At 41.3% G+C, this 6482-nt stretch overlaps 1 long non-coding RNA gene across 1 annotated transcript in view; it reads right to left on the reverse strand.

Moving 5' to 3' along the window:
• LOC111818316 overlaps nucleotides 1-6482 on the reverse strand; it is a 137312-nt gene that overhangs the window by 129359 nt on the left and 1471 nt on the right. The gene's annotated exons all lie outside the window — the stretch shown is intronic.

Raw genomic sequence — 6482 nt, forward strand, 5'->3', positions numbered from 1 at the left:
AGGAGGAGGAGGAGGAGGAGGAGGAGGAGAAGAAGAAGAAGAAGAAGAAGAAGAAGAAGAAGAAGAAGAAGAAGAAGAAGAAGAAGAAGAAGAAGAAGAGAGCTGAGACATAGCTCAATGTTAAGACCCTGGGTTCAGTCTCCAGTACTACAGTAAGTGGATAAATAAATAAAGTCTCACACTGTTCAAATCCTGGTCCATACCTGTAATCTCTTTTCTTGAGCTTCACAAGGAATTATTTATCATCATCGCCATCACAACAGCAAAAACAAATGTCATTATTGTTAGCAATAATAGCAAATAAGTACTGGTAATTTTCTATATGCCAAGTACTGTTTGGCCCATATGCCGAGTCAAAATAGTTTAATTGTACAGACGCATTTAATCCTTACAAAAAGTGGATGTCATGGCTAACCCCAGTTTTCAGGTTTAATAAAACAAACTGATGCACAGAAAGAAGTTAAACTGACTAAAATCTCACAGCTAGTGCCAGGGTGAGGCTTTGAATCAGAATGCCTCTTTCTATCACCTACTATCTCATCCACCAGCTTCCACTGCCTCTGCACATTCAGCCATTGCGGCAAGATTCAGCTGTGTAGTGGGTGGTCTCATCTCTGGGAACTTTTACAGGGAAAGCACCTTCTCAGACATCTGTAAAAGTATACAGCGAATCTCAGTATGGCTAGATTAGAAATGTTCAATGGTTTGCTAACTGCTTTTGGAATAAAAAATCCAAATATTGTATTTCTTCCTCTGTACTCGCCTACCATTCTCTGTGTACTCCCACTTTCAGTCTTGTTATCCTTCAGCAATTCTAAGTGACCTGCTGTTCCTAAAGCTACCACATAACCCTAAAAGCAAGCTCCAAACCTGGGACTTCAATGTCTATTCCCTATTAATATTAGAACTCCATGTAAATGTGTTTCTAAAGCAACATGGAATGCGAGGACAGGAGGCTCTCAAAGGGTCTGCGTAGAAGCAAGTATATTCAGTCCTTCAAGGAGCGCAAGCAGCAGTGCAGTATGAATTTGGACCACACACATAACCAAGAAAGCAAGCCTTGTATGCATCAGCTGCATATGTCTATAAAACTCCTAAAATGTTCAAAACCTGGAATTATTATGAAATTGTACTTATTAAAGAATTTCCTGTCTTATAATTTACAGATTAAAATTCTTATGACCTAGACAAATTTACATCTAACTATGCCAATTAGAGGCCACCAATTCTCCACTTCCTTAGAAACTCCTATTTTAAGGATGTTTTAAATGACTCTATTCCAAAACTTTGTCTAAATTTCCTTTGTGACACATGAGAACAACTAAATTTTGTACCACAATCCTAAGAATTAATTAGCAGAGTTTCCAGAAAGTAAGGTGGTCCAGGGCTTCCTTCCTGCATTAAACAGCAAAGAAAATAAAACCTACTACTCTGTAAACAAAAGACACGATGGAGTCCAGGATGCAGCCAAGTATGTGTCTGATGTTGACACACTTCAACTTAAAATGTAAACTATAGGACTTTCAAGTTGCTTTACATCCTCAGGGCTGTAAATCAATTGACTGCCTCCTCTGACATTTCATTCTCATCTGTCATTGACTGGTTGACCATCTGTCCTTTGTCTACAGACAGGACATCTTTCTATTAGACCTCCCAAATCCTAAATGTTGTTCCCTACCTACCCTCAAAGTTCGCACATTATAGTCATGACATAGTCCAACCTAGGACATTTAGGTGTGGCTCTGCTAACATTTTGAATTGGGTAACTCTTTGTTTGGAGGGCTAACCTGTAGACTAGAACACTCACTCCCCGGGACCTCTGCCCACTAAACGCCAATAGTACCTCTCATCCAAGTATAACAATCAAAGATGTCTGGAGACACTGCTGAGTGTCAAAAGATAATGACAAATGTTTTCTGGGGAGTACAGTGGCTCCCAGCTGAGAACCAGGCAATACTTGAGCCTCGTACTCAATCCATTTTGCAAATTCTGTCCAACTATGAACTATTTTTACACCCTTTAACCGTGTTTCTACTTTCTGAAATTACTTAGAGACAGTAATTGTCTTTTGCTTTGGGATTTAAAAAGTAATTGTTCTCACTGGATTATTACAAATGGTTCATTTTAAACAAGTCCACATCAAACATTTGATTTAGGATTGAAGGAGGGGGTGGAGAGTTGATTTGGCCAGTATGTGTAAGAAAGATAGGCCTTCCAAATCACCACATTCCTTTTCTGAATGTCGCTCTGGAAAGGCTGGGTATGTCGGTTTCCCTGGTGGCTACATGTGCAGTTCTGTCCACTGCTTTATACTGAGCACACTGCATCCTTTGAGAAGGCATCTTCTATCAGATATGAGTGAGAGGCAATGTAAACTGATAGATAATTGTGAAATAGGAAGGCAGTGTGGGAATGGGAAGGGGAAATAGGGAGGAGGAGGTGAGGGAAAGGAATGGAGGAAGAAGAAAAAATGATGAGAAAAGAAGGAAAAATGGAAACAAAGCTTTTATAAATAGGAAAGGAAGAGGAATTGAGAGGAGGGCAGGGGAACAGAAAAAAGTTAGAATCAAGTTATATCATGTGCAGTTACAAATTCCTTGTAACAAATGTGATCATTATGCATACCTAAATGTAGCAATAAATGTAATTAATAACAAATAAAATAAAGAACTGAGATACCATTTTAAAAAAGGAATCATTGTCTCAGCTAAGTGTGAAATCCCCATAGAATGGCAGCTTCTAGGACAAGCTGGCCTGGCGCAGGCTCACAAGTTTCAGTGCTGTTTCCGATTCTCTCAGCCCTCTCTTCTCCATGAGTGAATTTCATCTCCAATTGACTTCCTGCATTGGGGGCAAAATGCAAAAGCAGTGCTGGCTTTATGCCTACAAACCACATTAGTTAGAAGACAGTACCCTGGGGACTACCCGCTCGGGTCCCCCTTCTGTCCCCCTCTCACACAGGAGCTTTCTTTCCCTCAATAAATATATTCTACTCATAAAAAAAAAAAAGAAGACAGTACTCTTCTAAAAGTTCCAAACAAAAGCCCTGAGCTTCACAAGAGTGGAACCAGCTTGAGTAATGTGCTTAGCATTGATTGGATTTGAGCATCCAATCAATGAGCCAGACAGGGCCAGAGGCTGATGGGTGGAAGTCCTGAATGGAACACAATACATAGGTGAAGGAAGAAGATGATACAGAGGGGTTTAGAAGGTAGAAAACCAAGCTGATCAACAGCATCTATATCTCATGGGAATTTGTTCCAAATTCAAATTCTTGGGCCTTACCCCCACCCCACTCAATCGAGAACAATGGGTACGGGTCCCTCCAACCTATACATAAGCAAGCCTTTCACTTGATTGTGATAAAAGCTGAAATTTGTGATCTATTGCTTACCACCAGGCTCTGCTCATGAGAGAGAAGGGTGAATCGTATGTGTTTCACTGAGCTATTGCACAGTAAGAAAATGCTGAGAGGGAGGCCTGGGAAGTTAGCATTATAATATTTCAGAAGGGGATAGCTCTTCTCAATTCTTTCTTCTGGTGTTGAGGTTGTAGAGTTCAGAGCTACAAATTAGCAAACTGCTTTGAAGATGACTTCAGAGGATGACACTAGGAGCCGGGGAGATGGCTCAGTGGAATAAGCACTTCCCTGGCAAGCGCAAGGGCCTGAGTTCAATCCCTGATTCTGCCAACAAAAAATAAATAAATAAAAACAAACAAACACACACGGAGGACCACGCTTATTAATATAATGACCTTAGAGGAAAAAGGAATAGACAAGCATTAACCTCAGCATTTTTCTGTGGGCCCTAACTGACTCTCTTCAGAGAAACTGGACATATTTGACAAAAGTAAAGCTCCTTAGCAAGTAAAACTGCATTGAAGAAGCTATTCTTGAAAAGAGTATTTTGGGGCTGGGGAGATGGCTCAGTAGAATAAGCACTTGCCTGGCAAGCACAAGGGCAAGAGTTCAATCCCCAGTTCCGCAAAGAGTATCTTAATCATGATTAATGCTAAGAATCAACTAGAATAAGGTTGCATACGCAGACTCCCTAAACCCACTGAATCAGAATTGCCAAGGAAAGGAGACTTTATCCTACTTTATCCTACTCCCCTACTCCCAGGACCTTATTTTCCTTCATCTGATCTTATTGTATCCTGCCACCAAGTAAGTTTCCCTTCTTACCACTGCCAGGCATCTTTCTAAAATAGGGGTGGTCTCTAAACAAAATTTATCATAAGCCGTGCATCATACAATAAAATTGAAAGCCTTAGTGCAACTTACTAGGTTTCACCTAACCCTGTTTCTGCATTCTTTTTCACCTTACTTCCTTAGAACCATCCAGAGTCCTTTACTTCCCATTGTTCGTGCATTTGAACCTCTGCGCCATCTTGAATCCTCACACTGCCTTGAAGGCATGGGTTTCCCGTCCCCCTCCCAATATATTAGTTGGGTTAATGTTTGGTTAGGGCACAACAATAAAACTCAGTGAACAAAGACCCACAGTTTATCTTTTGCTTGATCTATGTCAAAAGTCAGCAAGCTTTTGTGAGCGATATACTGTTTTTTTTTTCTCTTCCTACTCTTCTCTTCTTTTTTGTACAATATCAAATAAGTATTAAAAAATTCATTCTTAACCATAGGTCATACAAAAACAGGCTACTGGCTAGACTTGGCTCATATGCCCTAGCTGGCTGACCTCTGTTGTATGTGACCTAGGCATGCAGATAGCAGGAGATACTCAACTGAGTAGTTCTGAGTAGGTCTAGTCATTCAGACACAAGGGCTAGTGGAACAGCTACTTCTTTTATGTTTCTTTCCTGATGCAGACAGACAAAAAGACAACACACAGAAGCAACTAAATGCCCCAGTGTAGAAATGGCACCTGAAACTTCAGTTCACAAGTTGGCCAAAGTTGGTCTGTCACTGTACCGACCATGAGGGGCCAGGAAGTACAAGCCTACCATGTGTTAAGAAATAGGAGAACTTGAACTATTTGGTAAAAACAATCAGTACGCACAGTTCAGAGACAAACATTCTTAGAAGGCCCTTTCTGATACCCTCACTCTCCAGCCAAATTAGCTGCTCTTGTACTACTTTGTTGAAGACAAAATGCAAGGTCTCATGCATCCTGGACAAGTGCTCTAGCATGGAGCTGTCCCTCCAGCCCCACGCCTACAGAATCACAGCAGCCGGAGCACTTCTGGATGAGAGTGCCAGACGAAGGGTGCTACAACTGCCTGCCTGTCTGCCTCCCTCAGAAGGGTTTATGTGCTCACTACCTGCCTCAGATAAGAGATGCTCAATGTATGTTATTTCAACAAAGAAACAAATATAGTAGCTTGTGGGAGCGAGGAAGGGTGTCTGTACATTTATTAACAGTTTCTGGAAGCCAGCAGTGTGAACCTCTGTACTGATTCTTTGAGTTATTAGTAATTTTCTCTATCAATTTTTTCTAAATCTATTTTTTCCTTATAACCCTCTTCCTGGAATAATCAGCCCCTTGCTTCAAGAACTGGTTCCTGAAGCCATGGGGTACTGAGACATGTGGGTTGCTTTGCTTTCAGTCTACTTATCAGAAGGTAAAGCACAGAGATGCCCAGTGACTTTTCCCAAGTTACACAGCCAATCATATGTTAAGTCAAAGTTGTGCTTCAAGGAGACTTTGAGATAGCTCAGCGGACTAAGCACCTGCCTAGGTAAGTGCAGGGACCAGGGTTCATTCTCCAGTACCACATGCCACGGCAGCTGAGCTGGCCACCAAGACTGGGCACGGCGGCACACACCTATAATCCCAGGGCTGGGGAGGCTGAAAACAGGCGGATCACTGAGCTTTGTAGTGAGTCCCTGTACCAAGTATATTGAAAAAAAAAAAAAAAAAGTCATGCTTGTTCTGATTAAACAAAAAGTTACAAGTTTGAACACAGAGCTATAGCTTAATTTGCCAACAGTTTGTTTATGCTAGAAAGCATAATAAATGTTTGTTAAAGATAAGTCTTATTATGCCGTATCAGTATTTAGCTTGTAATGTACATTTCTCTCTGAGTAAAATGTTAAAATAAAACAAGCAACGTGACTATTAATACTGTGCCTTTGCATATTGATTCCACTCTCAAACAGCTTTTGTCTTCCGCAAAGTGATAACAGCTTTTCAGAGCCCAGGGACACCTGCACCTAAGACTGGACAATCCCACCCCGTACCTGGAAAGTGAAACTCACCAACATGCATTTCCACTACAACACAGCACAGATTTCACTTGTTCCACACGCAACACGTGCATGGTTGCAGCAGTTTGTATAACCACTTGGTGGGTCTCCTGGGTAAAGCCAGTTCTTAAATATTCCCTCTGACAAATGCCCAGGAGAACCAGGGCAGGGAAAACACAACTGGGCGGTACTTTCTGCTTCTTAGATCATCAATTGACTGTAACCAGGACAAGGAGATTCAAATTGCCAGGACTGAACCAATCAACAATATATA

This window comes from Octodon degus, unplaced genomic scaffold, assembly GCF_000260255.1.
Source record: "Octodon degus isolate 3935 unplaced genomic scaffold, OctDeg1.0 scaffold00087, whole genome shotgun sequence".
Lineage (NCBI taxonomy): Eukaryota > Metazoa > Chordata > Mammalia > Rodentia > Octodontidae > Octodon > Octodon degus.